Source organism: Dioscorea cayenensis, chromosome 20 (genome assembly GCF_009730915.1).
Source record: "Dioscorea cayenensis subsp. rotundata cultivar TDr96_F1 chromosome 20, TDr96_F1_v2_PseudoChromosome.rev07_lg8_w22 25.fasta, whole genome shotgun sequence".
Classification (NCBI taxonomy): Eukaryota; Viridiplantae; Streptophyta; class Magnoliopsida; order Dioscoreales; family Dioscoreaceae; genus Dioscorea; species Dioscorea cayenensis.
In genome coordinates this window covers 6,861,083-6,872,936 of record NC_052490.1, presented here as the reverse complement: position 1 = coordinate 6,872,936, position 11,854 = coordinate 6,861,083, and the positions used below count along the sequence as shown (strand labels likewise).

At 39.2% G+C, this 11,854-nt stretch overlaps 1 non-coding gene across 1 annotated transcript; it reads right to left on the bottom strand.

Moving 5' to 3' along the window:
* Window positions 1-10,266: 10,266 nt before the first annotated feature.
* On the bottom strand, window positions 10,267-10,373 carry LOC120252389. The gene has a single exon (XR_005533922.1). It is a non-coding gene; the product is annotated as a small nucleolar RNA R71 (small nucleolar RNA).
* Between the last annotated feature and the right edge of the window lie 1,481 nt (window positions 10,374-11,854).

Below are 11,854 nucleotides of genomic sequence, written 5' to 3'. Positions count from 1 at the left end.
CTCCCAATAACCTTCTTCCAAACGATGCGCGATGTCAAAGCCGTAGAACCTCTCCAAAAACCTAGCTAATACCCCTTGAAACCCTAGCCGAAGCCCTCTCGCAAGTTGGGGAAAAGATGGAGAAAAGAATACCAAAATCGGGGCTGAATCGGCTTTAAATAGGGCTGGAATCGGGCGACTACACGGGCGTGGATGCTCCACGCGCCCGTATGGAATTTCCACACGGGCATGGATAATTTCCACACGCCCGTGTGGATTCTCTGTTTCTCTGGTTTCTCGAGCGTCCGTGAACGCGGTCTGCTACAGATACATGCTCATGGTGCTCGCTACAATGATTCGACCTGAATAGCTCCTAATTCCATACTTTCATCGGGGTAACGCAAACGGGCACACGTTCACGTCGTGGATCACTTGCTTCTTCAATGGTGTACACGTTGGTGAAACTCTTGTTCTATGTGCATAAGTCGGAATGCTCGAGTGTGACCGCCTTTTGTGCCCCTCCAAATGGATGTTCCAACTCAAATACGAGGAGGTTGGCACACACTCTAGCATCTCACATCGACCTATGTCACATCGACCTATGTCTTCGCGTTTGAACCTTAGCAAGATTTGCTCCAAAATCAGTGCACTGTGATCCACATTGACCTATTTCCTTCATACTCGGCCTCACAACCCTACCTGCATAAAAGTAACATAAAAACACACATATTAGTGTAAAGACCCAAGAAAAGTAATGCTCAACATAAGGAATGAACACTTCGCATTCGTAACGCAGAAGCACTTATCAAACTCCCCCACACTTAAGATTTTGCTTGTCCTCAAGCAAAAATTAAAAACGTTATGTGCATCAATGAAGAAAATATATTGGAAGTGCTTGGTCTTAGGTTCACCAAAGTATACAAAGAGAGCATTCTACAAGTAAGGGAAATTTCAACATTAAAAACAAAAAACCAAAGCTCTAGCTAAAAACTTGAATAAAAAAGGACAACAAACCCGAAATCGTGTACGTGTGTGAACTCACTCATAACAACCCAAGGTATACTCCTCAAAATTCTAAGTACAAGGGACTTATTTATCTACAAATGTGACAACAATTTCAAAGATGGTAGTAGCTTCACACATCCTCTAAGGTAGCACTTTCCAAAGCGTCCGCTAAGGTGGCTTTCACACTTTCGAGGTGGTAGCTCTTTATACCAGAGTGGTAGCTTTCACTCATCCTATGAGATAGCTCTTTCTCTCATTAAGGCATAGCTAGTATCCGACTTATGAGAGTAGCTTCATACTACATAGGTGGTAGCTCTTTCGACCCAACAAGCACAAATAAACAATAAAACTATTTTGTTCTTTCTTTTCATTTTCCATTTTTTTTTTTTGAAAATTTAGCACAAGAAAATAAACCTAACTAGTCCCTTTAACATCGAATATGAGTTTCCAATAGAGTTCAAAGAGTGAGTAGTGCACTAAGTGCAAATCGGGCAAATATTCCTAGAAATTCAAGCAAGAACTAGAGCATGAAAACATTCAATGTTAGAAATTCTCCTAATCTGAAGAATACAATCATTGCAACTAAGGTGAAACGCCATTAGCTATGTGAGCATATATCAATCAAGAACAATAGAAAAGATGTGTGCACTATGAAACTCCCCCCCACACTTAAGTTGTACATTGTCCCCAATGTACACATTCAAGCTCACTCAAAATGTAAATCATTCAAAAGAAAATGTGGGAGAAGCAATCAAAACAATACTCCCCTGACTCCTAGTGTGACGTTTGATGAAGCTAGTTCGTTGGGAGTAGGGTTCCAACGGGTTGTGAAGCTCACACGGCCAAGTACCTCAGTACCTTGACCGTGCCCATGACTAAGTCTCAATTCCTAAGAAACAAGACCATCTGCACGCATACACGAGGGGTTCAGTGAAGCTCAATAAAGACAAAATAAATCGAGTGCATATAAAAGATAAAGCAATGACTACAACTCGATGATGCAAAATGAAAATAAACTCATAAGGAGAATCCTTTCTGAGTGAAAAAAGTCTAAAAATAGGAAAAATAAAATAAAATGCAAGAAAGTAAAGGAAGGGAAAATCAAGTGTCAGTGTCGCTCTCAGGCTCCTGTGCTGCTGCTGTTGGTGAAACACATAGTGGGTCTACCGGTGCCGGGGTAGAGGATGGAGGTGCTAGAGGAACTGAGGGGGCCGGAGGAGTCCTCGTCCGCAATACAAATAATGAGGCGATGTCTCGCTCTAAAATCTGCTGTAACATGTTGAAACGCGCCATGAACTCTGTGTACTGAGTGGCCTTCGTAGCCCTAATCTCAGCAACCTCAGCTCGGATCACTCCTATAGCATTCTCGAGCCTCTCAAAGCGATCATTGGCTCGAGATGATGAAAAACATACTGCACGGGGTGGCTCCTCTACCACTTGAGGTGCCTCGGTCTCCATCGTTGCTGGCTGAGGCTCGTGAGCGGGCTGAGATGCTCCGGCTTCATCACCCTCATCCCCGGCTATCTCTGGAGCTGGTATTACTAAAGCAAAAATCCCTGTCCGAACCCTGCGGACCATGCCCATCATCCGCATCGTCTCTAGACTCAGGGGAGCAGGTACACTCATCTTCTTGACCCCGCGAATCGAATCCAAGAGACCCATGCCTAACACTAATCTCGTAATATAGGGGCCCTCGAGAAGATCGCTCCCGGCCCTAGCATAGTGTCCCCGATGTCCGATGTACTCGCCAGGGATGTGCCCTAAATGAATCAGTACGTGCTGCACCATCGAGTACAAAGTACGATGAGCTCCCGACGGCTCAGGACACCAGTGCTATCACCACGGCCATTTACCGACCTACTCATAATGGCATGCAAGTATCTGTATGCAGGTCAAGAAAGGCACGTGGCCTTGGACACCCCTGGCTCGTACTGACCGTGACCACATAACACTCTGTAAGCTCTCTGCGGGGTCAAGATTCTAGGGTAATCGACCCAGTAATCGTGCGTACTCCTCTGTATCTATGAATGCCTCCTCGTACAAGCCAAATAGTACTAAAAACTGCGTGATGCTCAAGCTATGGTGGTGTCCAAATACTCTAAACTGAATGGTGTCCACACTGTCGAAGCTCGCATACGATCTATCAAACTCGAATGATGAAAGCACCTCCAGTGCAAACTCTCAGATGGCCGGCTCTCTAATCGTCGACATCGCCGCCAACCACCTTCTGAAACGAGATCCTCGATCTCATCAGTAAACTCATCTTCCTGCTGTAGATCTCACAATATAGTTATGTCTAAAAATCGAGTCTGCACATAACGGAGCTTCGACAAGCGCTCATAGCGAACCTGATGATCTGGAATTGCAAACCGCATGCCCTCGGGCTCAGGAGATGACTCAAGTGGTCTCTTATTAGCTTGCTTCTTTGACCTAGGTGCCATAATCTGCAAGATTTAAACGAAATGGATTAAACAAGTTGATAAACCAATGCTGCAGAAATCCACACGGTCGTGTGGAATTTCTGCACGCCCGTCTGGATCCATGGGGCATGAGAACCGCACGGCCACGCTACAAAAATCTAAAAATACAACTCAAAAATGCTTCTAACTTTGTTCTAGACATAAATCATCGTTCTAATTGAAGAAACGAAGTATTTACAACCATATTAAATAGTCTTAGGGCAAGCATTATCCGAGTACCCCATTATATCATCGATTACCTCTCCTTATTCCAGTTGCTTCCTTTTCTCTTTTCTTTATTTTTAGTTGCATTGATGTTATTCACTCAAATCATAATTTGGTTTTCACTATAGTTAAATAGCAATACTTATGTTTCTGAGCAATTATTCCCTATGGATACAACTACCGATTCACCGGGGTACTTTATTACTTTGATAACCTGTGTAGTTGCGGTACAAACATGTAAGGGGTGTGTCAATCACAAAGCCATCAACGAGAGTATAGAGATCAGACTATAGAAGTAGCATATAATAAATCACATGCCAAAATCACTCGTCATAATCAAACTTATAAGCCAAGATTTTGAATTAAAATATAACCTGGACTAGCAACAAGTATGATTTTGCTTTCATAGGAAATAAGTGAGAGCGGGGAACATTTGATAAGTGCTTGTGTGATAAGAATGCAAAGTGTTCTTTCCTTACAATGAGCATTACTTTTATCAGGTTTAAGCGCTAATACATGTGTATTTGTGTTCTTTTGCGCATGTAGGGTTGTGAAGCTATGTTTTAAGAAAATAAGCCAAAAAAATAGATCGTGTACGCACTATTTGGTGGAATCTTAGAAGCAACAACGCGAAGATACAAGTGGGGCTCTAAGATACGTGAATGTGTGCCAACTTCCATGTATTCAAGCCATTACAATGAGTTGGAGGGGCACGAAGGTAGTCACATATGCGTATCCCAACTTGTGCAATGATAGCAAGATCTTCACCAATGAAACCGTTTATTAAAGAAACGACGCGATCTATGACATAAACGTGTGCCCATTTATATTGCCTCGATGAAAACTGGATTCGGGAGTGTTTTTGGCGGGGAGTACTATAGCAAATTAATATAGCAAAACATTGTAGCAATTTACTGGCACGGTTACTATTCACGACCGTCCCGAAAATCGAAATTCGAGAGAATTCACTGCAGGCTGTGGAAATTCCACGATGGGTCGTGTGGATGCCCGATTCCAAAGACTTTAAAAGCCGCGATTCAGCCCGATTTATCTATCTTTTTCCCCTATCTTTTCTTCCATCTTTCCCCATCTTTGGAGGAGCCGACGGCTAGGGTTTGGAGAGGCTTTGGCAAGCCTTTGGAGAGGTTTGACGGCCTTCAACACCGCGTTTCCTTCGGAAGAGAGCTATTGGGGGAGCTTTCGTCGGCACCGATCGCGGGGTGGTGTGCCCTAGGTTTCACGAGGGGACCTTTGAAGAAGACGTGGCCGATCCACAAGACCTTTGACACAAACACAAGGGGGTTTTCATTCATAGATTGCATCTCTTTACTTTTGATTTCATTATCTATTTTATTTTGCTCCATGGAGAGCTAAACCCCTAGTGGGTACTTGGGTATTTGTGAACCCTAGGATGTATTCGTTTCACTGAATCTCTTTATTATGCTTTCAATTAATTGATGTTGATTGTGAGTTCCAATCTTGGAGACTTGATTGTATGAATACTCCCCTAGAGTGACACTAGGGTTGAGAGTTTTTGTTGGTAACTCTTGTGAGTGAGTGACACACCATGAGAGTTAGACAAAGCTAGATTGGAGAGGGTTAAGAGCGTGAGTCGAGAGGTAGCGGAGTGTCCCCTTTCCCCTCCGTTGTGATCTATCCTACCTCCACGTTCCAGAGTTCTTTGCGGGTATAGTAGAGTGAATGGGCTAAGGGATGACCTTCCACTGGGGCTTCGTGGCGAGTGCAACGGAGTGAAGCGTTGAACTGATTTTAGCACCTAGGGCTTAATTGTGGCTAGGGATCTTCCACCTGGACCAAAGGGTTAGGTCTATACATAGGAATAGGGTTTATCACTCGGAATCCCTAGAGCTCATTGCAATTCTATGCTAGTGCGAGGTTGAGAGGTTATTCAATCTCTTCTCCGGGACATGTATAGAGTTAGGCATGGTTGACCTTAGATTTGGGATCATGTAATTAAGGATTTCCATGACTAATTGTTGCATCAATTAGGAAGTATAATAGAGGGTTCTTGCACTTGAAACGATTGTCCTAGGTGGATCAATATTTGGGTACCCCATTTATCGTCGATTGCCTCCCCTGTCTTTTACTTGCGCCTCCTTTATCTTTTATTATTTTCATTTGCATTAAGTTTGTTTTCACATCACTTTCAACATATTTTCATTCTAGTTAAATAACAATCTTGGTGGTTTTAAGCACTATTTCCTATGGATTCGACTACCCTCTCACCGGGGTATTATTACTTCGACACCCATGCACTTGCGGTTTACGCATATTCGGTCGTGTCAACATCAATCCCAATAGAATGATCGAAGAACTAGAAATGACAAATAAGGGTTTTTTGTGCAATTAAAAGATAAGTAACTTTGAAAAACTAATTGTAAATTTTTTTAAGATTGCCACATGATGCTTGTATTACTTGCACCGCTGCAATTTCAAGTTGAAGAATTTTTCATACCATTGACTTCCGGATATTTTTAGTACTTTTTGTTGTTACTGTCAACTATATCCATGCCAAAATTAAACAAAAATAGTGTGTTATCTATAAAGGAAAAATGGGAACTCGCCTTAGGGTTAGGAATGATCTTCATTTTAAGTGCATCGGCCTCCATAAGTCGCATGATAGCCTTCAAGTTCGCCCATCTATTTCAACACAATGGTTAGGATCCATTTACATATAATTTGACACTAGAAAGCAAGAAATGGAGCATACAAGTTGTTCGAGATCAAGATCTTGAATTTTTCAATTGATTTAAACTCATTCACCTAAAATAAAAGATGAAAAAATTAATAACTATGAGGTACATAGGATTACAATCAAAGCTTACATGTGCATCAGGAACTTGTGCAATCTCCAAAAGCTGCACAGGGTAACAAGGTAATAACATTAGTCTAACTCAAAGGATATTAACAGAATCATAATACTTGAACAAATTGCAAAGAGCATCATAACTAGTTAATAAAGAATCCATTAAATAATAACTAGGTCACAAAAATAATAACTTTCTCTTAACAAAGAATCCATTAAAAAGACTTGATTAAAAGAATAATTTGCTCTCAATCAAAGTGTAAGAAATAAACTATGAAAGGAGTAGCAAAATAAAAGAAATCTTTTACTTACTTACTATGAAAACAATATTTCATAAAGTGTACTTTATAAAATTAACATTGAAAGAATATATTGATGGTTGAATGAACCAAAAATAACACATACAACATTTTGTTAAAAATGATTAACAACATGGACAATAAAAAAAATGCATGTACTTTTTGCTGATCCAAGATCACATTAAAGATTCTTCTGGGGGCATAATTTCTTTTCTTGATTGCCTTCCCATGTAAGTATTTGGAAAGCTTTTCATCAAGTGATGCCAATTTGAAGGCCTCAACCTCTGAACAGTCCTCATTAACTAATATGGTGCCCCTAGTTTTTCCATTAATCTGGACAGGCAGCATGATGCTTGAATCTTTTAAATACTCAACTCTGGCCTGTACTCCAAGTAACAAAAGGATCATTGTCAGAATAAATAAATAAATAAATGAATAATCTGCATCTTAGAGTATATATTTATCATTATTCTTTCGATATTTAAAATTAACATAGCAAGTTTAAATCAATAATACATATAACTGGAATGATTACAGTGCAAAATGGAAAAAGTGGAGAAAGATGAACAAATTTTCAACAAAAAATTTGTCAACCATTCTTTGAATTTGAGAAACTCAAGTTCGGGAAGCATAAATACTAACAATTTGGTATCCCGTAATGAATGATCTACTCTCAACCGTCTTCTTTTGATTCTTTATTTGGCTTTGATGGTGTGAATCTATGAAGTTGACAGTACCTAACACCATCACTTGAACAATCTTGCCCAGGTAAAAAAAAAAGGAAAAAGAAAAAGAAAATCCTTTCATTCTTTAAGGGCTTGACATTCAGGTTATACTTATGAGCATTCAACATTCAGCATTTACCAACCATTCAGGTTAAGGACAAGATAGGTTAGGAAATTGCACCACCATGGTGTTGTAAAGACCTTATAATAGGCACAAGCCTAGTAACACTGCATGTTTCATTGAGACAAGCAGCTTGAACCATCACCTGATAGGTCTTCCACAAAATTTGGTTAAAAAAAATTTTAGTTTAGAGCAAAGTCAAACAATATATTTTCGTCAACCTAAGTTGAGTTCAATAGAAAATTAAATCAAACATAATTTTCAATCAGAATTAAACACAGGAAATAGTCAAAATTCTCATCCTGTGAACCATTTAACTATTCCAATGTATACTGATGATGTTTGGTTATGGTTGTCCTCCAATAGTTCAATATCAATGAAATTAGTAATTATGAATCAGTCTCTCATCCTCATGTAATCAATTAGATATCCCAGTACAATAACAAATTGGTTTTTTTTTTCATTTTCAAATATAGGTTAAATTTTCTTTGATACTAATCTTGCTACAACATATTTAGTCTAAGTAAACACATGAAAAAAAGTTATTAGTTAGTTTCACAAAATTAAATCTAATCACTATGAAATTGAATTTGACATGTTAAATACTACAAAAGTACTGATGAGTGCAACTCATATCATGTTTTCTTACCCTCAATTCATGCTTTTGCTTGCCTTTCAGTACATCTGTGTATACATTTGGTGCTATTCTGGGTATAATTGTTAATGATGTAGAAATTGGGGAGCTCGAAGCAATTAGGGAGTGAAATAGATACCAAAGCGAGTGAAGATTAGAGAAATTGCTAAGTGTTCAAGCTTAGCATGGGCGAGCATAGTGGTGCTATGTCCCCCTCAGATAATTCATCCTCATGATGACCCAGGTGATAAAGCTTGCAGTGGGGTGTCACCAAGCCAAACTCGGTAGGAGCACACTCGTGCTCCTCACCTTGGAAATCTCTAGCTGGAGTTATTTTCTGCTCAACAGGAGCAGCACGCGATGGATGCTCTTAGCATGATCATGCTCAAGTGAAGCATGGTCCAAGCATGACTGCACTTTCTTCCACTGGAAATTCCAGGCGAGCACTTAGCTGATTCACTCAAACCCTACCATAGAAACACGGTCAAAACACAATCGTGCTTAACCCGTGTCGATCTCAAAAACATCCTTTTTAACTCCAATTTCTACGGTTTGCTCTCACTTTTTGTTCGGGGATTCTAATCTCTCTGGGAGAACTTTGAAGAGAGTGAAGATCGAGGCTTCACCACATCTTTTAAGGGGATCAAGGATGAGTTGGAGGCACAAGAGAAGTGGGGTTAGCTTATCTGAGCTGGGCGAGGAAGATTATCTTGAGCGAAGCGATTTATGTCTTCTTTCTCTAGTTCTTCATCTTTGTTTTCATCTTTGTACCCATCCATGAGGGGCTATTGTCCACGGTGCTCCAGGATGTGAACTATGTTATTTTGTATGCTTTGATTATTTGATTTTAATGTTTATGGAGTTCTTTTGGTTTCTTGTGTTAATCATGTGTTAGCATAACTTGATGTGTTTGATTTGCACGGTTGCTTAGGTAATCTGATTAACTTAGCAAAACTTGGTGTATTTGAGAATCATAGATGCAACATTTCTCTTGAGCACACACTTGAACAATAGAATGTACTTGGTATAACTCATAAGCACACACTTTCTCTTTTGTTATTTAAATCTCAATCCTAATCTCCCTGTCCCTACCATCGTTTCTCTCCTTTGTTGCTTGCTTTTAATTCAACCTTAATCCAATCTTTGTTTAATTGAATATCAGAAGATAAATTAGTACTTTAAGTACAGTCCCTGTTGTTTGACAACCGTACCCCTCAAGGGGTACCACTTTACTACTTATGTACGACCCGTGAACTTGCGAAGAACACATCAAGTTTTTTGGCGCCGTTATCGGGGACTGGCAATTTTTAGAAAAATTTGGATTTTAGTGATTTAATTTGTTAATACTGTTTATATTTATGAATACTTGTTTTTCTTGTATGTTTTTATTCATTATTTTTAGTTTTTCTTTCCATTTTTATTTATTCTCTTATCTACTTATAGGGGTGTAGGTACAATAGCATGACCCATGGAAGTACATCTTCTCCATTGGCGAATCACGATCCGGAGGTGAGATGAATTTCTAAAGAAGAATTAGACAAATTAACTTGGCTGAAAGCAGGGGTTAGTGGAGATAAGTGTAAGTTGGTCAAGAAGAAGATATGGCGAGAATAAACAACAAAGTATTTCAGGGTTATGCCCGAGCTAAACTTAGAGGGAGTGGGGGTCTAGTATTGTTCACCCTTTGGTTCTGCTGTGAACAATTTCAAAACTAAAACCAAATTTTTATTACATTGATACAGCGAGATGTGCTAGTTCGATGGATTTTAGGATGAAGACCTGTACGAGCATTTGAGTAGTTTCCTTGAGATTTGCGATACTTTTAAGGCAAATAACGTCTCTGAGGAAGCTTTTCGCCTTCCACTCTTTCCATTCTCGTTGTGAGGAAGGGCTAAATAGTGGCTAAATTCCTTGCCGCAAGGGTCGTTGACAACATGGAATCAAATCTTAGAAACCTTTATCACAAGATACTTTCCCCCAGCAAAGATTACTAAATTGATGAGTGACATCTCATCCTTTGTGTAGCTAGAGTCTGAAACTATGTACGATGCTTGGGAGCGGTATAAGGAAATGTTGAGGAAATGCCCACCTCATGGAATTGTGGAATGGATGCAAATCCGGATTTTTTTTATAATGGGTTGAACATCTCCACTAAACAAATGCTTAACGCAACCTCAGGGGGATCGTTCTACAACAAGCAACTGAGTGTGGCATACACTTTAATTGAAAAGATGGCAAACAATGGCTATCAATGGAGTTCTGAGAGAAGCAAACCGGGCAAGGCACCAGAATTTACCAAGTGGATGTTGTTACCACCTTGGCTGAAATGCAACATTGCTCTTGAGCGCACACCTGAACCATAGAATGTACCTAGTAGGCTTTAGGATCAAGTCATCATGCTATAACTTATATGAATCATCTCGGGGTATTGCTCTTTTGTTGTTGAAATCTCAATCCTAATCCCCCTATCACTACTCATTTCTCTCCTTTGATGCTTGCTTTTAATTCAACCTCAATCCATCTTTGTTTAACTAAACTTCAGAAGATAAATTAGTACTTTATGTCCAGTCCCTGTGGTTCGACAACCCTAACCCGTGCACTTGTGGAGAACACATCAAGTACCCCAGGCATAGAATCAACCCAAAGCACTGCCTTATATCACAAATCCTTTAAACTAAACTAGTAGACTAAAATTTACAAACTACTAAAGGAATTCTACTTATTTTAGCATGTTGCTAAAGTGAGTAGGAAGCTAGAAATTAAAGAAATCATAGCACACATCTTAGAGCTTCTCTTGTAAGATGCGAAAAAGCCTTGTAAGTGTTCATGTGGATAGTATAATAGTCTTTGTAAAGAACTATAGTTACAAGATTTACACTAAACTATATTTTTGGCTAGAGAAATCATGCTAAAAGCCCAGATTAAATGGATCTTTGAATATAGAATACTTCTCCAACAAACCAAGCACAAACCATGGCCGAATAACCCAATTATAACCATAAGAAACAAGGAAAGGCCAAAGAAAAAAATCAAGATCCTTGCCTTTCTTTTTGACTCAAAGATCAAGAAGCACACAACCCCTAAAACTAGGATCTAACTTAACAAAACTCAAAGACAACGAATTGAACCTTAGTCCCCCAAAATAAAACCACATTATTCACATAAAAACAGAAAATAAATTCAAATCAAGTTTGCCGTGAAAATCTAAACACCATACCAACGCAAGATCCAAGAATCACTAAAACAAAATCCAATTCATCATTACAACAATTCAAGAGATTAAAGTCTTGATCCAAAACAAAACAAAAGTAATCACACCGCAATAGCCTATAAAGTCAAACCAAACTACAAAAAAATAGAATGAAATAAAGTCAAATAAAGAATGCTAAACATCTCCCTCAATCGCAACATCGAAAAAATGAATCTAGCCCATCAACACACAAATTCAACAAATCAAAACACTAATCACATTAAAAACACAAAACAAGTCTAAAAATCAAAACTACACCCATTCTTGCAATGCAAACTCAGCAAAAAATTGCTGTAGCAAAAAGGAAAACCATCCATCGAAAAAAACAAA